Source organism: Arachis hypogaea, chromosome 17, assembly GCF_003086295.3.
Source record: "Arachis hypogaea cultivar Tifrunner chromosome 17, arahy.Tifrunner.gnm2.J5K5, whole genome shotgun sequence".
NCBI lineage: Eukaryota > Viridiplantae > Streptophyta > Magnoliopsida > Fabales > Fabaceae > Arachis > Arachis hypogaea.
In genome coordinates, this window is record NC_092052.1 from 38,592,644 (window position 1) to 38,615,795 (window position 23,152).

Sequence of the window (23,152 nt, forward strand, 5' to 3'; positions counted from 1 at the left end):
AGTCCCATCTTTTCTTGTCTTCTGGTTGTTTATGCGCAGGAACAGAGACAAAGAACATCTCTTAGACTTTGATCCTGAACCTGAAAGAACTTTCAGGCGATGTTTACAACAAGCAAGACTTTGCAAGGCTGCAGAATCCACTATGGCAAATAATAATGCTAATGCCAATGTGGTAAATCCGAATGGGGATGATCAACAGAGGAGAGTGCTTGGCTCTTATTCTGCCCCTACTGCGGATCTTTATGGAAAAAGTATTGTGGTGCCTCCTATAACTGCAAACAACTTTGAGTTGAAGCCACAACTGGTCACCCTGGTGCAGCAAAACTGCCAGTATCATGGACTTCCTCATGAAGATTCAAATCAGTTCATATCTGATTTTTTGTAGATATACGATACTGTGAAGACAAATGGAGTGAACCCAGAGGTGTACAAACTCATGCTTTTCCCATTTGCTCTGAGGGATAAAGCAAAGCTATGGCTAGATTCCCAACCAAAGGAGAGTCTGAATACGTGGGAAAAGGTAGTTACAGAGTTTCTCACTAAATTCTTCCCACCAAAGAAGCTGACTAAGCTTAGTGATGAGCGGATAATTTATACGCTTTTTGGCATTATTTTTAGTATGTTTTTAGTAGGATCTAGTTACTTTTAGGGATATTTTTATTAGTTTTTATGTTAAATTCACATTTCTAGACTTTACTATGAGTTTGTGTGTTTTTCTGTGATTTCAGGTATTTTCTGGCTGAAATTGAGGGACTTGAGCAAAAATCAGATTCAGAGGTTGAAGAAGGACTGCTGATGCTGTTGGATTCTGACCTTCCTGCACTCAAAGTGGATTTTCTGGAGCTACAAAACTCAAAATGGCGCGCTTCCAATTACGTTGAAAAGTAGACATCCAGGGCTTTCCAGCAATATATAATACTCTATACTTTGACCGAGTTTCGATGACGCAAAAGGGCGTTGAACGCCAGTTTTACGCTGTAGTCTGGAGTTAAACGCCAGAAACACGTCACGAACCAGAGTTGAACGCCAAAAACACGTTACAACTTGGCGTTCAACTCCAGAAGAAGCCTCTGCACGTGTAAACTTCAAGCTCAGCCCAAGCACACTTCAAGTGGGCCCCAGAAGTGGATTTATGCATCAATTACTTACTTTTGTAAACCCTAATAGCTAGTTTAGTATAAATAGGACTTTTTACTATTGTATTTACATCTTATGATCTGATGATCGGATGATCTTTAGTTTCATCTATTGATCACGTTTGGGGGCTGGCCATTCGGCCATGCCTGGACCTTAATCACTTATGTATTTTCAACGGTAGAGTTTTTGCACTCCATAGATTAAGGTGTGAAGCTCTGCTGTTCCTCATGATTTAATGTAAAGTACTACTGTTTTATATTCAATTCAACTTATTTGCTTCTAAGATATCCATTCGCACCCAAGAACATGATGAATGTGATGATTATGTGACGCTCATCATCATTCTCACTTATGAACGCGTGCCTGACAAACACTTCCGTTCTACATGCAAACAAGCTAGAATGAGTATCTCTTAGATATCTAATACAGGGGACCGAGTCCGAGATATTAGAATCTTCGTGGTATAAGTTAGAACCCATGGATGGCCATTCCTGAGATCCGGAAAGTCTAAACCTTGTCTGTGGTATTCCGAGTAGGATCTGGGAAGGGATGGCTGTGACGAACTTCAAACTCGCGAATGCTGGGCGTAGTGACAGACGTAAAAGGAGGGTGAAGCCTATTCAGTATGATCGAGAACCTCCAGATGATTAGCCGTGCCGTGACAGAACATTTGGAACTTTTTCACAGAGAGGATGGGATGTAGCCATTGACAACGGTGATGCCCTATATAAAGCTTGCCATGGAAAGGAGTAGGACTGGTTGGATGAAGACAGCAGGAAAGCAGAGGATCAGAGGAACAAAAGCATCTCTATACGCTTATCTGAAATTCTCACCAATGATTTACATAAGTATTTCTATCTTTATTTTCTGTTTATTTATTATTATTATTCGAAAACTCCATAATCATTTGATATCTGCCTGACTAAGATTTACAAAGTGACCATAGCTTGCTTCAAGCCGACAATCTCCGTGGGATCGACCCTTACTCACGTAAGGTTTTATTACTTGGACGACCCAGTGCACTTGCTGGTTAGTTGTATCGAAGTTGTGACAAATTATAAATTAAGATTAGAGCACCAAGTTTTTGTAGCCATTACCAAGGATCACAATTTCGTGCACCAAGTTTTTGGCGCCGTTGCCGGGGATTGTTCAAGTTTGGACAACTGACGGTTCATCCTGTTGCTCAGATTAGGTAATTTTCTTCTTATTTTATTTTCAAAAAGTTTTCAAAAAAATTTTTCAAAAATATTTCCTTCTTTTTCGTTTTTCCCATTTAATATTCGAAAAAAAAAGAAAAAAATAAAATATTTTCAAAAAATAAAATATATTTTTCTTCAGAATTTTTAAGAATGAATTCTAGTGTTTTATGATGATTTGTTGAATCCTGGCTGGCTGTAAAGCCATGTCTAAATTCCTTTGGACTGAGGATTCAACTAATCACTTCAATGCATGTAATAGCATACTAAAGCTTAGCTGGCTATTAAGCCATGTCTAACCCTCAGATTGGAGCTTTAGACTAAGAGTGCAAGATTCCTGGAATTCATATTAAAAATTTTGGAATCTTTATTTTTCTTTTTCACATTAATTTTCGAAAAAATAAAAAAATTATAAAATCATAAAAATAAAAAATATTTTGTGTTTTTTGTTTGAGTCTTGAGTCAATTTTTAAGTTTGGTGTCAATTGCATTTTTTCTAAAAAATTTATGCATTTTTTGAAAATTTATGCATTCATAGTGTTCTTCATGATCTTCAAGTTGTTCTTGGCCGGTCTTCTTGTTTGATCTTCATATTTTCTTGTTTTGTGTCTTTTCTTGTTTTTTATATACATTCTTGCATTCATAATGTCTATACATGAAAAATATCTAAGTTTGGTGTCTTGCATGTTTTCTTTTCTTGAAAATTTTTCAAAAATATGTTCTTGATGTTCATCTTGACATTCAAAGTGTTCTTGGTGTTCATCTTGACATTCATAGTGTTCTTGCATGCATTTATTGTTTTGATCTAAAAATTCTCATGCATTGAGTCAATTTTGTGTTTTTCTCTTTCTTCATTAAAAATTCAAAAATCAGAAAAATATCTTTCCCTTTCTCACTCATAAATTTTCGAAAATTTGAGTTGACTTTTTCAAAACTTTTTAAAATTTAGTTGTTTCTTATGAGTCAAATTAAATTTTCAATTTGAAAATCTTATCTTTTTCAAAATCATTTTCAAAAATCAAATCTTTTTCATTTTTCTTATTTTTCGAAAATTTTAAAAATATTTTTCAAAAAAAAAATCTTTTTCTTAATTTTATCTCATAATTTTTGAAAATATCATCAACAATTAATGTTTTGATTCAAAAATTTCAAGTTTGTTACTTACTTGTTAAGAAAGATTCAAACTTTAAGTTCTAGAATTATATCTTGTGATTTCTTATGAACCAAGTCATTAATTGTGATTTTAAAAAATCAAATCTTTTTCAAAATTAATTTCAATCATATCTTTTCAAAAATATCTTTTTATCTTATCTTTTTCAAATATCTTTTCTAACTTCTTATCTTCTTATCTTTTAAAATTTGATTTTCAAAATTTGTTTCAACTAACTAATTAACTTTTTGTTTAATTCTTATCTCTTTCAAAACTACATAACTAACTATCCCTCTCTAATTTTCGAAAATACCTCCCTCTTTTTCAAAAATTCTTTTTAATTAATTAATTGTTTCAATTTTTAATTTTAATTTTAATTTTATCTTAATTTTCGAAAATCATTAACTCTTTTTCAAAATTTATTTTTCAAAATTCTCTCTCTCCCATCTCCTTCTATTTATTTATTCATTTACTAACACTTCTCTTCATCTCAAATCACTGCTCTTATCCTCACCCTTATGTTTGGATTATCCATTCTTCTTCACTCTTATTCCCTTTCTTCTTCTACTAACAACAAGGGAACCTCTATATTGTGGTAAAAAGGATCCCTATTATTATTTTCTATTTTCTTCTTTTTTATATGAGCAGGAGCAAGGACAAGAACATTCTTGTTGAAGCAGATCCTGAACCTGAAAGGACTCTGAAAAGGAAACTAAGAGAAGCTAAAATACAACAATCCAGAGACAACCTTACAGGAATTTTCGAACAGGAAGAGGAGATGGCAGCCAAAAATAATAATAATGCAAGGAGGATGCTTGGTGACTTTACTGCACCTAATTCCAATTTACATGGAAGAAGCATCTCCATCCCTACCATTGGAGCAAACAATTTTGAGCTTAAATCTCAATTAGTTTCTCTGATGCAACAAAACTGCAAGTTTCATGGACTTCCATCTGAAGATCCCTTTCAGTTCTTAACTGAATTCTTGCAGATCTGTGATACTGTTAAGACTAATGGAGTAGATCCTGAAGTCTACAGGCTCATGCTTTTCCCTTTTGCTGTGAGAGACAGAGCTAGAATATGGTTGGACTCTCAACCTAAGGATAGCATGAACTCTTGGGATAAGCTGGTCAAGGCTTTCTTAGCCAAGTTCTTTCCTCCTCAAAAGCTTAGTAAGCTTAGAGTGGATGTTCAAACCTTCAGACAGAAAGAAGGTGAATCCCTCTAAGAAGCTTGGGAGAGATACAAGGAACTAACCAAAAAGTGTCCTTTTGACATGCTTTCAGAATGGACCATCCTGGATATATTCTATGATGGTCTGTCTGAATTAGCTAAGATGTCACTAGATACTTCTTCAGGTGGATCCATTCACCTAAAGAAAACGCCTGCAGAAGCTCAAGAACTCATTGACATGGTTGCTAATAACCAGTTCATGTACACTTCTGAGAGGAATCCTGTGAGTGATGGGACGCCTCAGAAGAAGGGAGTTCTTGAAATTGATACTCTGAATGCCATATTGGCTCAGAATAAAATATTGACTCAGCAAGTCAATATAATTTCTCAGAGTCTGAATGGAATGCAAGCTGCATCCAATAGTACTCAAGAGGCATCTTCTGAAGAAGAAGCTTATGATCCTGAGAATCCTGCAATAGCAGAGGTGAATTACATGGGTGAACCCTATGGAAACACTTATAATCCCTCATGGAGAAATCACCCAAATCTCTCATGGAAGGATCAACAAAAGGCTCAACAAGGCTTTAATAATGGTGGAAGAAATAGGTTTAGCAATAGCAAGCCTTTTCCATCATCCACTCAGCAACAGACAGAGAACTCTGAACAAAATACCTCTAATTTAGCAAACTTAGTCTCTGATCTATCTAAGGCCACTCTGAGTTTCATGAATGAAACAAGGTCCTCCATTAAAAATTTGGAGGCACAAGTGGGCCAGCTGAGTAAGAAGATCACTGAAACTCCTCCTAGTGCTCTCCCAAGCAATACAAAAGAAAATCCAAAAGGAGAGTACAAGGCCATTGATATAACCATCATAGCCGAACCCAAGGAGGAAGGGGAGGACGTGAATCCCAAGGAGAAAGACCTCCTGGGACGTCCAGTGATCAATAAAGAGTTTCCCTCTGAGGAACCAAAAGAATCTGAGACTCATCTAGAGACCATAGAAATTCCATTGAACCTCCTTATGCCATTCATGAGCTCTGAAGAGTACTCTTCTTCTGAAGAGAATGAAGATGTTACTGAAGAGCAAGTTGCCAAGTTCCTTGGTGCAATCATGAAGCTGAATGCCAATTTATTTGGTAAAGATACTTGGGGAGATGAACCTCCCCTGTTCACCAATGAACTAAATGCATTGGATCAACTGAGATTGCCTCAGAAGAAACAGGATCCTGGAAAGTTCTTAATACCTTGTACCATAGGCACCATAACCTTTGAGAGGGCTCTATGTGACCTTAGGTCAGGAATAAACCTCATGCGACTCTCTGTAATGGAGAAACTGGGAATCTTTGAGGTGCAAGCTGCCAGAATCTCATTAGAGATGGCAGACAACTCAAGAAAAGAGGCTTATGGACAAGTAGAGGACGTGTTAGTAAAGGTTGAAGGCCTTTACATCCCTGCTGATTTCATAATCCTGGATACTGGGAAGGATGAGGATGAATCCATCATTCTTGGAAGATCCTTCCTAGCCACAGCAAGAGCTGTGATTGATGTAGACAAAGGTGAACTAGTCCTTCAATTGAATAAGGACTTCCTTGTGTTTAAAACTCAAAGTAATCCTTCTGTAAACATGGAAATGAGGCACAGTAAGCTTCTCTCAGTACAGAGTCAACTAAAGCCCCCACAGTCAAACTCTAAGTTTGGTGTTGGGAGGCCTCAGCTGATGTGTGGAAAACGATCCAACACAAAACTCACCGGCAAGTGTACCGGGTCGCATCAAGTAATAATAACTCATGTGAGTGAGGTTGATCCCACAGGGATTGAAGGATTGAGCAATTTTAGTTTAGTGGGTGATTTAGTCAAGTGAACAAGAGTTGATTTGAGTGATTTGTAATTGACAGAAGCTAAATTACATGAATTTTAAAGGGAGAGAGGTAATTGACAAGAATTTAAAGTGCAGAAAAATTAAAAGAGCTGAATCTTAAAGTGCAAGTAATATAAATTGCAGAAACTTAGATTGCAAGAAATGTAAATGACTGAAACTTAAAGTGCAAGAAATGTAGATTGCTTGAATTATAAAGGGAATTGGGAATTGGATTTGCAGAAATTAAACAAGAAAAAGTAAATTGCAACAAGCAGGGAAGTCAAAGATGAATTTAATTGCAGTAGATCTCAAACAGAAAATGTAAATTGGCTTGAAGAAATGTTCAACAGAAGAATTAAAAGGAAGTTTTAGATCTCAGGGGTCAAGAGACTAGAAAACCAAGTCTAGATCTCACTACCTTCCTTGATCCAATTCAGAAATCAATTGCAACAAATTAAAGATCAAAATAGTAAGAAAACTCAAATTCAAATCTCAATTCTCCAATAGTGCAGTGAAAGAAACAAAAAGAGATCTCAAGGTGAGATTGAGACAGAATTTCCTCAATTCTCAACACCTAAGACTCAAGTAAGATTTGCGGTAAAGAAAACAAGAAAATCAAAGAGGAAGAGAATTCAATTCTCCTCCCAGATCCAAGTTACAGTAAGTAAAATCCTCCAAGAGGTGTAAATTCAAAAGTAAAAGTTCATTTCCTTTTCTAAATCAAACTAACTTCTATTTATACACTTTCTTCTAATGATCTTCAAGCCTTGAATTGGGCCTTGGCCTTGATGGAATTGGGTTGGTAGTAGCCTCTGTTGATTGCTCTTGGTGTTGGGAAGAAATCCACTTGTGAACCGGACCATGAACCATTCACGTTTGAGTTAACGTTTGAGGCAAACGTTGACTCAAACGTCTTTATGAAACCCATTATGCAGATCGGCCACTTGCTGTCATCCACGTTTGAGCCAACGTTTGAGGTCAAACGTGAGCTCAAATGTGGCTTCTCCCATGCTACTCCTTTGGCCAACGTTTGGCCTAACGTTTGAGGCAAACGTTGGCGCAAACGTGGCTCACTCAATGCATCAAACAGAGGTGCTCTTCTTTGCTTTTATGGCGCCAACGTTTGACCTCAAGTTTGAGGCAAATGTTGGCGCAAACGTTGCCAAGCTCCAGGGGTGTTCATCCTTATTCTTGTGGCGCCAACGTTTGACCTCAAGTTTGAGGCAAACGTTGGCGCAAACTTGGTGTGCCTCCAGGATGAAAATGCAATCTTCCTCACGTTTGAGTTCAAGTTTGAGGCAAACTTTAGCTCAAACGTGAGTCCTTTTTCCTTGCCCCTTGCTATCCTCTTTTCTTCAACCTTCTTCCAAGCTTTATTCCACCTATCATCAACCAATAATTGCATCAAAGCTATGCTCTAATCATGAGAGTTATTCTTCTTCTTGTCATATAAGCAATTATGGCATAAAACTCATGAAAATGCATCAATTCATCCATGGTTGATTGAATCTAAGGAAACATGAAATTTCAGCCAATTGGCTTACTTGTGGCCCAAGAAAGTGCATAAAACCAAATAAAAATAAAGAAAAAGACTAGTGAAACTAGGCTAAGATGACCTGTCATCACAACACCAAACTTAAAACTTGCTTGTCCCCAAGCAAGAAAAGAATTATTAAGAAGAAAGAATGAAAAGGAAGTAAATGTTCATGCTAGCGTTGTATTATTGGTAGCTCATGGGATTTTATGCTGATATGTAACTACTCACTTCTTATTGATATCTAGGCATAGAAAGTCTCCTTCAAGCATCACTTAACACACTGCTATGACCTCTCATTATTTATTTGTCCTTGATGTTTGTTTCTCTCTATTTTTCTTTTCGGTAACATTCAGCTCAGTGTTATGTGTGCAGCAATTCTTTTTCTTTTACTTTATTTGTGCTCAACACATTATTCACTATAAACACTTGGCTTATATTTCTCTTAGAACATTGATGCCCAGCACCTCTTTGGGTCACTAAATGTCTTGTAGCTAAGTTGCTTTTGATAGTGGATTTTCAGTTGATAATCCCAGGTTAGTTAACCCAAGTTACCAAGTGTTGATGCACTCCAAAGAACTTAATAATCCAAGCAGATCCTAGTACAAAGACACCACAGGCATATATTCTAAGGTTCAAGCTATTGGTGTTTAGCTTTCTTCTATTTTTCTCTTTTGTTTTTTTTTTTTTTGCTGCCACTTTTGGCTTTTCTCATTCTACTTATTTTTTTTTCTTTTCAACCAAGGACTTTTTATTTTTGAGATTCATAGACAGTGAGCTAGTTTACACTTAGAAAGAAGACAATCTATTCCTGTTATTTACTATAAGTGAGCTACCACACAATCACACATACATACCACCACTTACTATTATTGTACTTCCAGCTAACAAAGAACTATCTTACTTCATATTCCAAACATTTCTTTTATTGAATTAAAGATGCGGGGGACAAAGCATACATTTAGTTAAGTGAAAGTAAACACACAGGCACACACTTAGACTAGCTTACTTATTGCAAAAAGTGATTCTACTTGTACTAGATGAACACTTTAGCAAGACATAAATCAAAGCATTTCTCAACAGCAAGAGTTAAGTATAGATACAACCTATTGGTTTGCAGTTCTTTTGTCCTTCCTTCTGTTGTGCCTCTTTTGAGTTATGATGCATAATGTCTTCAAATGGTGGTTAGTTCCCTGCACAATTCTCAAAAGTTGCTTGCTTCTCAAGCCCTTAGGTGACTGGTTAGTATGCATGAATTGAGTGTGGCTTTTGGATTTAATTTGGTGTGGGAACACCAAACTTAATTTCTTGCCACTGTCTCTAATGCAACAGGTTGTCCACTTATGAATTCTTTTGGCCTTGCTAAAGGTTATGGAACCAAAACTAAAAAGCAATTAAATGGTTGAATAATTTGTCTGATTGCTTGGAGCTAGCATTATGCAAGAGGTGAGAGTATGCTTTTAAATGAGATTTTGGTGGAACACCAAACTTAGAATCCTTCATTCTCCCTTAAATTATTTTGGTGTGCAACACCAAACTTAGCTCCTTGCAATACATACCAATTATTCAACCCCCCTTTTTTTTATTGAAATGGATATGAAAAGGAAACTACCTCAGGTTGGGTTGCCTCCCAACAAGCGCTCTTTTATTGTCACTAGCTTGACATTATCTGTGTTTGTTCAGTTCAGATACTGAACTTCCTTTTCCTTGTCCCATTGTCCTCCTAGATAAGGCTTTGCTCTATGCCCATTTGCTGTGAAGTGGCTCTGTGTAGCTTCATCTAGCAGCTCAAGACTTCCATAAGGAAAAACTTTTGTTACTAGATACGGACCTGTCCATTTGGACTTGAGCTTGCCAGGGAAGATCTTGAGCCTTGAGTTATACAGGAGCACTTGCTGTCCTGGCTTGAACTCTTTCTTTGAGATCTTCTTGTCATGCCACCTCTTAGCTCTCTCCTTGTATATCTTAGCATTCTCATAAGCTTCTAGTCTAAACTCATCCAACTCATTTAGTTGTAGCAGCCTCTTTTCTCCTGCTGCTTGAGAATCAAGGTTGAGGAGTTTAGTGGCCCAAAAAGCTTTATGTTCAAGCTCCACAGGGAGGTGACAAGATTTTCCATATAATAGCTGAAATGGGGACCTTCCAATGGGAGTTTTGACCTTCTAACTTTCTAGCCCAATCTTTCCTTGTGCTTCCCACTGTTTTTTCTAAAATTCTCTTCAACTCTCGATTTGCTAATTCAGCCTGGCCATTAGTCTGAGGATGGTATGGTGTGGCTACTTTATGGATTACTCCATACTTGTGGAGGAGTTTCTCCATTTGTTTATTGCAGAAGTGACCACCACCATCACTGACAAGACCCTTGGGTACTCCATATCTAGTGAAGATATGCTTCTTAAGGAATTGAAGGACAATTTGTGCATCACAAGTGGTTGTGGCTATGGCTTCCACCCATTTTGAGACATACTCTACTGCCACCAAGATGTATCTGAAAGAATAAGAAGGGGGAAAAGATCCCATGAAATCAATGCCCCATAGGTCAAATAGCTCAACTTCCAAGATGAAATTTTGAGGCATCTCATTCCTTTTTGTCAATCCCCCGGCTCTTTGGCATTCATTGCATTGGTGAATAAACTCTCTGGTATCTTTGAAGATAGTTGGCCAATAGAAACCGCTTTGTAATACCTTTGCAGCTGTTCTCTCTGGTCCAAAGTGTCCACCATAGGCTGAGCCATGACAATGCCACAGTATATCTCTTATTTCACTCTCAGGGACGCATCTCCTAATCACTCCATCAGAACATCTTTTGAACAGGAAAGGTTCATCCCACAAGAACTTCCTTGCTTCATTGATTAGCTTCTTTACTTATTGCTTAGAGAATTCTTGAGGTATCTTTCTCCCCACCTTGTAGTTTGCTATGTCAGCAAACCAAGGTGCTTGTTGGATCTACAACAGATGTTCGTCTGAAAAGCTTTCATTTACAGGCTGTGAGACTTCTTGAATTGTTTCTTTTGGTAGCCTCGATAAGTGATCAACAACTTGGTTTTCAGTGCCCTTCCTGTCCTTTATTTCAATATCAAACTCTTGTAGGAGTAATATCCACCTGATAAGTCTTGGTTTAGCATCCTGTTTTGACATTAAATACTTAAGGGCAGCATGGTCAGTATAAACTACAATTTTGGAACCTATCAAGTATGATCTAAATTTGTCAAATGCATAAACTACAGCCAACAACTCCTTTTCTGTTGTGGTGTAATTTTTTTGAGCCTCATTCAAAACCTTACTTGCATAATATATGACATGATGCAAGTTTTCCTTCTTTTGCCCAAGTACAGCACCAATTGCTATGTCACTCGCATCACACATAAGTTCAAAAAGTAGTTTCCAATTCGGGGGTGTGATTATTGGTGCTGTTGTGAGTCTGTTTTTTAAAGTTTCAAAGGCATACTGGCAAGTTTCATCAAAGACAAAAGGATTATCCATCATCAGCAGATTACTTAAGGGTTTTGCTATTTTAGAAAAATCCTTGATAAACCTTCTATAAAATCCTGCATGCCCCAAGAAACTTCTAACAGATTTCACATTAGTTGGTGAAGGGAGTTTTTCTATGATCTCCACTTTTGCCTTGTCGACCTCTATCCCTTTTCTTGAAACTTTGTGACCAAGAACAATCCCTTCAGGTACCATGAAATGGCACTTCTCCCAGTTCAAAACCAAATTAGTTTCTTAGCACCGTTTCAAGACAAGAGTTAGATGTTTCAGGCAAGCGTTGAAATTGTCACCAAAAACAGAAAAGTCATCCATGAATACCTCTAAAAACTTTTCGACCATATCAGAGAAAATGGAGAGCATACACCTTTGAAATGTGGCTGGGGCGTTGCATAGCCCAAAGGGCATCCTCCTGTATGCAAAAACTCCAAATGGACATGTGAAGGGAGTCTTCTCTTGGTCCTTGGGATCCACCACGATTTGATTGTACCCGGAATACCCATCCAAGAAGCAATAATAGGCATGGCCGGCCAATCTTTCCAGCATCTGATCAATGAATGGAAGAGGAAAATGATCTTTTCTTGTGGCATCATTCAATCTTCGATAGTCTATGCACATCCTCCACCCTGTCACTGTTCTAGTAGGGATTAACTCATTTTTCTCATTGGTGATGACCGTCATTCCTCCTTTCTTTGGTACAACGTGAACCGGGCTTACCCATGAGCTATTAGATATTGGGAAGATTATCCCTGCATTCCACAACTTCATTACTTCCTTCTGGACAACTTCCTTCATTGTGGGATTTAGCCTTCTCTGAGGTTGAACTACTGGCTTGGAATTGTCCTCCAAGAAAATCTTATGCATACACACTGCTGGGCTGATGCCTTTCAGGTCGTCAATGGTCCATCCTAAAGCATCTTTGTGAGCCTTGAGTACATCAAGTAGTTCTCCTTCTTCTTTTTTTGTCAGGGATGAATTTATGATCACTGGAAAGCTCTCTGATGTGCCAAGAAATGCATATTTGAGATGGGTGGGTAATGGCTTCAATTCTTGTTTTTGCACTTTTTCCTTCTTATTTGGCTTCCCCTCTTTGCTATTGGAAATCTCGGCTATTTGCTCTTCTGTTGTCTCTTGGTTACCTTCCTCTTCCTGCTCATGATGATTGATATCTAACATTTCTTCCACCAGGCTCTCTATCATATCCACTCTCAAGTGATCCTCTAGCTCAGGAGGGTGCTGCATGGACTTGAAAACATTTAAGACCATTTGCTCATTGTGTACTCTGAAGATCATCTCTCCCTTTTCTACATCAATAATAGCTCTTGCTGTTGCTAGAAATGGTCTTCCTAGGATGATTGAATTATTTCCTTCCTCTTCAGTGTCCAGGATTACAAAGTCCGCGGGGAAGATAAAATCCCCAACCTTCACTAACAGATTTTCCACAATTCCGTTAGGTGTCTTGATTGATCTATCTTCCATGACTAGCGACATCCTGGTGGGTTTGAGTTCTTCTATAGCTAGCTTCCTCATCATGGATAAAGGCATTAAGTTGATACTAGCTCCAAGATCACAAAGAGCCTTGTCTAATGTCATTTTGCCTATGGTGCAAGAAACTACAAAACTCCCTGGATCTTTAAGCTTTGGTGGGATTCCCTTTTGAAGTACAGTGCTGCATTCTTCGGTGAGCAACATGGTCTCCTTCTCCAGCCAACTTCTTTTCTTGTTGATAAGCTCCTTCAAAAACTTGGCATACAGAGGCATTTGCTCCAATGCTTCAGCCATTGGAATGTTTATCTCCAGTTTCTTGAAAGTCTCAAGGAACTTATGGAAGTGTTGGTTCTTAGTCTCTTTGCTGAACCTTTGAGGATAGGGCAATGGAGGTGTAAAGTTCTTCTCCACTTGCTGTTATCCTGGAACCAGCTCTCCCTTTTGCAAAGTGGTTGGTTGGTCTTCTTTCCTTCTTGGCTTCTCAGTGCTCTTATTTGGCATCACATCTTGATCATTGGCTTCCTCTGCGTGTGTTGGCTTTTCCTCCTCTATTGGCCTCTTGCCACTCTCCACTTGCTTCCTTGTAATATCATTGTTACTCATCAATATTCTCCCACTTCTTAACTGTATCGCCTTGCACTCTTCCTTAGGATTTTGAATTGTGTCACTTGGTAGTGAACTTGATGGTCTCTCTGTTGCAAGGTGTTTAGAGAGCTGACCAATTTGCCTCTCCATATTCTTTATGGAGGCTTCTTGGTTCTTGGCTGTCATTTCTTGGTGTTTCCACATTTTGTCTATCAAGGTTTCCAGGTTAGTGATTCTTTGAGATTCTGGTGATGTTTGCGGTTGGTTGTGAGGTGTGGATGGTGGATGGTAGGCATTTTGGTTGGTGGGTTGGTTATTGGATGGATAATGGTTGGAGTTAGAGTAGTTGTTTTGGGGTTTTCTGTAAGGGTTTTGGTTAGTTTGCTGCTGATTGTAGTTTTGGTTGTTTCTTGAAGTGTTTTGATTTGAGTTCCTCTGCCATGGTTGTTGGTTCTGGTTGTGATTGTCTCCCCATCTGAGGTTGGGGTGGTTCTTCCATGAAGGGTTGTAAGTATCACCATAGACTTCATTTGGCCCAGAATTTTGGTTGTGCATGTACTGGACTTGTTCTTGCTGTTGCTCCTCTTAAGTTTCTTCATTTTGCCCCCATGTGGTTGATGGTTGCCTTGTGTTAACTGCTGTAACTTGGAGGCTATCAATCCTCTTGGCCATTTGCTCAAATTGTTGTTAAATTTACTGTTGCATCATTTTGTTTTGAGCTAGGATTGAGTCCACTCCTTCCAACTCCATCACTCCTTTCCTTTGTGATGGTTGGCGTTGCCTTTGGTGAGCAAAGAAATACTGGTTGTTGGCCACCATATCAATGAGATTTTGGGCTTCCTTTGCCGTTTTCATTAGTTGTAAAGAGCCTCCTGCTGAATAATCCAAAGCCTCTTGAGATTTTAGTGTCAAGCCTTCATAGAAATTCTGTAATTTGTCCCACTCACTGAACATTCCCGGTGGACACTTCTTGATTAGAGCTTTGTATCATTCCCACGCTTCATACAAGGGTTCAGCATCCATTTGAGTGAATGTTTGCACTTCAGTCTTCAATCTAATAACTCTTTGAGGTGGGTAAAACTTGGCAAGGAACTTGGTTACTAGATCATCCCAATTGTTGATGCTGTCTCTTGGGAAAGATTCCAACCATTGAGTGGCTTTGTCTTTGAGAGAAAATGAAAATAGCAGTAGCTTGTAACTGTCAGGGTGCACACCATTGGTTTTGACAGTGTCACAAATCCTTAAGAAGGTGGACAAGTGTTGGTTAGGGTCTTCAAGTGGTCCTCCTCCATAAGAACAATTGTTTTGAGCCAAGGTGATGAGTTGTGGCTTTAGTTCAAAGTTATTTGCATTAACATTTGGGGTGAGAATGCTACTCCCACACTGTCTAGGATCTGCACATGTGTAGGAGGCCAAAACTCTTCTCTGTGGTGGATTATTGTTGTTATTGGCTGCTCCTTCTGCTCCATTTGGTGGATTTGTCAAGTGTTCCTCCATATCTTGGAACTCTTCTTCTGACTCCTCTTCTCTAACAATGTTTTTCCCTCTTTCAGTTCTTCTTAATCTTCTGAGGGTTCTTTCATCTTGTTAACAAAAAGTGGGTATAATTCTCCTTGTACCTGACATACAACCAAAGTATAAGAATCACACAACAACAGAAAGGCAATAACACTTCAATCCATGGCTGAAGTGAAATGTTAGTTAGCTTAAGCAAAAATTCAAACAGTTAGCGTGTTAGTCAAAAGTTAAAGAAACAGAAAAGAAAAAGTGCTTGATCTAGATCTCCACTTCACTTAATCATTATCAATCTAATTCAATCCCCGGCAACGGCGGCAAAAACTTGATGTGTGGAAAACGATCCAACACAAAACTCACCGGCAAGTGTACCGAGTCGCATCAAGTAATAATAACTCACGTGAGTGAGGTCGATCCCACAGGGATTGAAGGATTGAGCAATTTTAGTTTAGTGGGTGATTTAGTCAAGCGAACAAGAGTTGATTTGAGTGATTTGTAATTGACAGAAGCTAAATTGCATGAATTTTAAAGGGAGAGGGGTAATTGACAAGAATTTAAAGTGCAGAAGAATTAAAAGAGCTGAATCTTAAAGTGCAAGTAATATAAATTGCAGAAACTTAGATTGCAAGACATGTAAATGACTGAAACTTAAAGTGCAAGAAATGTAAATTTCTTGAATTATAAAGGGAATTGGGAATTGAATTTGCATAAATTAAACAAGGAAAAGTAAATTGCAACAAGCAGGGAAGTCAAAGATGAATTTAATTGCAGTAGATCTCAAACAGAAAATGTAAATTCGCTTGAAGAAATGTTCAACAGAAGAATTAAAAGGAAGTTTTAGATCTCAGGGGTCAAGAGACTAGAAAACCAAGTCTACATCTCACTACCTTCCTTGATCCAATTCAGAAATCAATTGCAACAAATTAAAGATTAAAACAGTAAGAAAACTCGAATTCAAATCTCAATTCTCCAATAGTGTAGTGAAAGAAACAAAAAGAGATCTCAAGGTGAGATTGAGACAGAATTTCCTCAATTCTCAACACCCAAGACTCAAGTAAGATTTGCGGTAAAAAAAAACAAGAAAATCAAAGAGGAAGAGAATTCAATTCTCCTCCCAGATCCAAGTTACAGTAAGTAAAATCCTCCAAGAGGTGTAAATTCAAAAGTAAAAGTTCATTTCCTTTTCTAAATCAAACTAACTTCTATTTATACACTTTCTTCTAAAGATCTTCAAGCCTTGAATTGGGCCTTGGCCTTGATGGAATTAGGTTGGTAGTAGCCTCTGTTGATTGCTCTTGGTGTTGGAAAGAAATCCACTTGTGAACCGGACCATGAACCATTCATGTTTGAGTCAACGTTTGAGGCAAACATTGACTCAAACGTCTTCGTGAAACCCATTATGCAGATCGGCCACTTGCTGTCATCCACGTTTGAGCCAACGTTTGAGGTCAAACGTGAGCTCAAACGTGGCTTCTCCCATGCTACTCCTTTGGCCAACGTTTGGCCTAACGTTTGAGGCAAACATTGGCGCAAACGTGGCTCACTCAATGCATCAAACAGAGGTGCTCTTCTTTGCTTTTATGGCGCAAACGTTGCCAAGCTCCAGGGGTGTTCATCCTTGTTCTTGTGGCGCCAACGTTTAACCTCAAGTTTGAGGCAAACGTTGGCGCAAACGTTGCTTCTCATGGGTGAAGAATCTTCAAGCCAACGTTTGACCTCAAGTTTGAGGCAAACGTTGGCGCAAACTTGGTGTGCCTCCAGGATGAAAATGCAATCTTCCTCACATTTGAGTTCAAGTTTGAGGCAAACTTTAGCTCAAACGTGAGTCCTTTTTCCTTGCCCCTTGCTGCCCCCTTTTCTTCAACCTTCTTCCAAGCTTTATTCCACCTCTCATCAAAGAACAATTGCATCAAAGCTATGCTCTAATCATGAGAGTTATTCTTCTTCTTGTCATATAAGCAATTATGGCATAAAACTCGTGAAAATGCATCAATTCATCCATGGTTGATTGAATCTAAGGAAACATGAAATTCCACCCTATTGGCTTACTTGTGGCCCAAGAAAGTGCATAAAACCAAATAAAAATAAAGAAAAAGACTAGTGAAACTAGGCTAAGATGACCTGTCATCATCAGCCAAACTCTAAGTTTGGTGTTGAACTCCCATATCCAAACTCTAAGTTTGGTGTTGGGAAGTCTATAAAATTGACCTTATCACCTGTGTGGCTCCATGAGAGCCCACTGTCAAGCTATTGACATTAAAGAAGCGCTTATTGGGAGGCAACCCAATTTTTATTTATCTAATTTTATTTTTATTTTATTGTTCTTTCATGTTTTATTAGGTTCATGATCATGTGGAGTTACAAAATAAATCAAAAAATTAAAAACAGAATCAAAAACAGCAAAAGAAAAATCACACCCTGGAGGAAGGGCTTATTGGCGTTTAAACGCCAGTAAGGAGCATTTGGCTGGCGTTCAACGCCAGAACAGAGCATGGATCTGGCGTTGAACGCCTAAAACAAGCAGCATCCTGGCGTTCACACGCCAGGAATGCACACTGAGGAAAGCTGGCGCTGAACGACAGAAACATGCTGCATCTGGGCGCTGAACGCCTAGAACAAGCACCAATTCGGCGTTTAAATGCCAGAATTGCATGCAAAGGCATTTTACATGCCTAATTGGTGCAGGGATGCAACTCCTTGACACCTCAGGATCTGTAGACCCCACAGGATCATCTCAGCATCTGTGGACCCCACAGGATCCCCACCTACCTCCACTCATACTCTTCCCAATAAACACCCTTCCCCAAAATTCTTCACCAATCATCTCAATCTCTCTTCCCTATTACCTATTCACCACTCACATCCACCCACTCTTCCCCATAAACCTACCTCATAAACCCCACCTACCTTCAAAATTCAAAATCACTTTCCCACCCAAACCCACCCTAAATGGCTGAACCTAACCCCTCTCCCTCCACTATATAAACCCCTCCATTCTTCTTCATTTTCATACAACACAACCCTCTCTTCCTCTTCTTGGCCAAAACACAACCTCTCTCCCTTTCCTCCATTTCTTCTTCTTCTTCTTCATCTTTTCTTTCTTCTCTTGCTCGAGGGCGAGCAATATTCTAAGTTTGGTGTGGTAAAAGCATAAAGCTTTTTGTTTTTCCATTACCATTGATGGCACCTAAGACCGGAGAATCCTCTAGAAAAGGGAAAGGGAAGACAAAAGCTTCCACCTCCGAGTCATGAGAGATGGAAAGATTCATCTCCAAAGAAGAAGGTGATCCCCGAGGTCCCTTTCAAACTCAAGAGAAATGAGTATCTGGAAATCCGACATGAAATCCAAAGAAGAGGTTGGGAAGTTCTAACAAACCCCATCCAACAAGTCGGAATTCTAATGGTTCAAGAGCTATATGCTAATGCATGGGTCACTAGGAACCATGATCAAAGTAAGAACCCGAACCCAAAGAATTATCTCACCATGGTTCGGGGGAAATACTTAGATTTCAGTCTGGAAAATGTGAGGTTGGCGTTCAACTTGCCAATGATGGAAGAGAACGCATGCCCCTACACAAGAAGAGTCAACTTTGATCAAAGGTTGGACCAAGTCCTCATGGACATATGTGTGGAAGGAGCTCAATGGAAGATTGACTCAAAAGGCAAACCGGTTTAACTAAGAAGATTGGACCTTAAGCCTGTAGCTAGAAGATGGTTGGAGTTCATTCAACGCTCAATCACTCCCACTAGCAACCGGTCTGAAGTCACTATAGACCGGGCCATCATGATCCATAGCATCATGATTGGAGAAGAGGTGGAGGTTCATGAGATTATACCTCAAGAACTCTACAAGGTAGCTGACAAGTCCTCCACTATGGCAAGGTCAGCTTTTCCTCACCTCATTTGCCATCTATGCAATTCGGCTGGGATTGACATAGAGGGAGACATCCTCATTGATGAGGACAAACCCATCACTAAGAAAAGGATGGAGCAAACAAGAGAGCCTATTCATGGATCTTAAGAGACGCATGAAGAAGCTCATAACCAAGAAATCCCTGAGATGCCTCAAGGGATGCACTTTCCTCCACAGAATTTTTGGGAGCAAATCAACACCTCCCTAGGAGAATTAAGTTCCAACATGGGACAATTAAGAGTGGAACATCAAGAGCACTCCATCATCCTTCACAAAATTAGAGAAGATCAAAGAGCTATGAGGGAGGAGCAACAGAAACAAGGAAGAGACATAGAAGAGCTCAAAGACATCATTAGTTCCTCAAGAAGGAAACGCCACCATCACTAAGGTGGACTCATTCCTTGTTCTCAAATTTTCTGTTTTTCATTTTCTTTATGTTAAGTGCTTATCTATGTTAGTATCTTATTACATGATCATTAGTATTTAGTAACTTTGTCTTAAAGTTATGAATGTCCTATGAATTCATCACCTCTCTTAAATGAAAAATGTTTTTAATTCAAAAGAACAAGAAGTACATGAGTTTTGAATTTATCCTTAAACTTAGTTTAATTATATTGATGTGGTGACAATACTTTTTGTTTTCTGAATGTATACTTGAACAGTGCATATGTCTTTTGAAGTTGATGTTTATGAATGTTAAATATGTTGGCTCTTGAAAGAATGATGACAAAGAGACATGTTATTTGATAAACTAAAAAATCATAAAATTGATTCTTGAAGCAAGAAAAAGCAGTGAATACAGAAAGGTTGCAGAAAAAAAAAGAAAAAAAAAGAAAAAAAATAGCGAAAAAAAAGAGAAAGAAAAAGAAAAAGCAAGCAGAAAAAGCCAAAAGCTCTTAAAACCAAAAGGCAAGAGCAAAAAGCCAATAACCCTTAAAACCAAAAGGCAAGGGTAAATAAAAGGGATCCCAAGGCTTTGAGCATCAGTGGATAGGAGGGCCTAAAGGAATAAAATTCTGGCCTAAGCGGCTAAACCAAGTTGTCCCTAACCATGTGCTTGTGGCGTGAAGGTGTCAAGTGAAAACTTGAGACTGAGCGGTTAAAGTCAAGGTCCAAAGCAAAAGAAGAGTGTGCTTAAGAACCCTGGACACCTCTAATTGGGGACTTTAGCAAAGCTGAGTCACAATCTGAAAAGGTTCACCCAATTATGTGTCTGTGGCATTTATGTATCCAGTGGTAATACTGGAAAACAAAGTGCTTAGGGCCACGGCCAAGACTCATAAAGTAGCTGTGTTCAAGAATCAACATACTGAACTAGGAGAATCAATAACACTATCTGAACTCTGAGTTCCTATAGATGCCAATCATTCTGAACCTCAATGGATAAAGTGAGATGCCAAAACTATTCAAGAGGCAAAAAGCTACAAGTCCCGCTCATCTGATTGGAGCTATGTTTCATTGATAGTTTGGAATTTATAGTATATTCTCTTCTTTTTATCCTATTTGAATTTCAGTTGCTTAGGGACAAGCAACAATTTAAGTTTGGTGTTGTGATGAGCGGATAATTTATACACTTTTTGGCATTGTTTTTAGTATGTTTTTAGTAGGATCTAGTTACTTTTAGGGATGTTTTTATTAGTTTTTATGTTAAATTCACATTTCTGGACTTTACTATGAGTTTGTGTGTTTTTTTGTGATTTCAGGTATTTTCTGGCTGAAATTGAGGGACTTGAGCAAAAATCAGATTCAGAGGTTGAAGAAGGACTGCTGATGCTGTTGGATTCTGACCTCCCTGCACTCAAAGTAGATTTTCTAGAGCTACAGAACTCAAAATGGCGCGCTTTCAATTGCGTTGGAATGTATACATCTAGGGCTTTTCAGAAATATATAATAGTCCATACTTTGGACGAGTTTAGATGACGCAAAAGGGCATTGAACGCCAGTTCTACGCTGCAGTCTGGAGTTAAACGCCAGAAACACGTCACGAACCAGAGTTGAACGCCAAAAACACGTTACAACTTGGCGTTCAACTCCAAAAGAAGCCTCTACATGTGTAAACTTCAAGCTCAGCCCAAGCACACACCAAGTGGGCCCCGGAAGTGGATTTATGCATCAATTACTTACTTTTGTAAACTCTAGTAGCTAGTTTAGTATAAATAGGACTTTTTACTATTGTATTTACATCTTATGATCTGATGATCGGATGATCTTTAGTTTCATCTATTGATCACGTTTGGGGGCTGGCCATTCGGCCATTCCTAGACCTTAATCACTTATATATTTTCAACGGTAGAGTTTCTGCACTCCATAGATTAAGGTGTGGAGCTCTGCTGTTCCTCATGATTTAATGCAAAGTACTACTGTTTTATATTCAATTCAACTTATTTCGCTTCTAAGATATCCATTCGCACCCAAGAACATGATGAATGTGATGATTATGTGACGCTCATCATCATTCTCACTTATGAACGCGTGCCTGACAAACACTTCTGTTCTACATGCAAACAAGCTAGAATGAGTATCTCTTAGATATCTAATACAAGGGACCGAGTCCGAGATATTAGAATCTTCGTGGTATAAGTTAGAACCCATGGATGGCCATTCCTGAGATCCGAAAAGTCTAAACCTTGTCTGTGGTATTTGATGATTGGATTTTTGATGGTTTAGAATTTCACAAATGAATTCTCGTTGCAAATATAGTTTCTAAACCAAACAATAATCCTTTCATACAAAAGATTGTTTGTCACAAGTAACAAACCCCTAAAATTAATAACCGAAGTATTCAAACCTCGGGTCGTTCTCCCTAGGAATTGTAATAAAGTGTCTTGTTATTGGTTGTGAATTATATTTGGGGTTTTTAAGCTTTTGGACAAGAAGTATAAATGGCAAAGAAAATAAACTAACAACTAACAAAGCTCTTGGCAAGATATGAGAACTAGAAGTCCTATCCTAGTTATCCTTCTCAATTGTGATGAGAATTGTTCATTGCTACCACTTAGTTAACCCTTACTAATTAAAGGAAAGTCAAGTGGATGAATTGACTTGAGCCACAAGTCCTAGCCAACTCCCAAGGAAAGACTAGCTTTAGTGCACTCCAAACTAATTAGCAATCTCTCCAATTATCAATCAACAAAGGAATTAGATAACTCAAGTGTCACTAATTACTCTACCTAGGCCAAGAGGAACAAAATCTAACTAATAGCTATAAGAGACATTTCATCAAAAACATAGAGTGCAATACAAGTAAACACATAAATTTGCAAGAATTAAAGAGAGATCTAACTACAAAGGCAAGAGGTCCACAATAGAAAACTAAATCAATCATGAAACAACAAAGAACTTACCAATTGCATTGAAGGAGAAATGTAGATCTACAAAAGAGAATTCACAAACTACAAACAAAGGAATTACATTAGAAGAAGAATCCTACAAGTGCAATAGAGGAGAGGAACGAAAATTAGAAGAGAGAATAAGAAGAAATAGATCTAGATCTAAGAACTAATCTAATCCTAATCCTAGAGAGAAGAGAGAGCTTCTCTCTCTAGAAACTAACTCAAAGCTAAACTAAACTAATTGGTAACTAACATATGTTTCCCTCTTCACTCCTTGGGTTAAATAGCATCAGAAATGAGTTGGATTGGGCCCACAAGGCTTTAGAATTTGTTGGCCACGTTTTGCTTTAAGTGAACTAGGTGGCAGCAACGATGCGTGCGTGTACTTTGCGCGTACGCGCCACCATACTTGTAGCAACTATGGCAAATCTTATATCGTTTCGAAGCCCCGGATGTTAGCTTTCCAACCCAACTGGAACCGCATCATTTGGACCTCTGTAGCTCAAGTTATGGCCGATTAAGTGCGAAGAGGTCGGCTTGACAGCTTTCCGGTTCTTCCATTTCTTCATGAGTTCTCCAACTTTTCATGCTTTCTTTCTTCATTCCCTTGATCCAATCTTTGCCTCCTAAACCTTAAATCACTTAACAAACATATCAAGGCATCTAATAGAATCAAGGTGAATTAAATTTAGCTATTTTGAGTCCTAAAAAGCATGTTTTCACATTCAAGCACAGTTAAAGGAGAATATACAAAACCATGCTATTTCTTGAATAAATATGGG

At 38.4% G+C, this 23,152-nt stretch overlaps 1 non-coding gene across 1 annotated transcript; it reads right to left on the minus strand.

Annotated features, from left to right (window-relative positions):
• Positions 1-4,657: 4,657 nt before the first annotated feature.
• Positions 4,658-4,765, minus strand: LOC112768563 (small nucleolar RNA R71). The gene has a single exon (XR_003185974.1). It is a non-coding gene; the product is annotated as a small nucleolar RNA R71 (small nucleolar RNA).
• Positions 4,766-23,152: the final 18,387 nt, after the last annotated feature.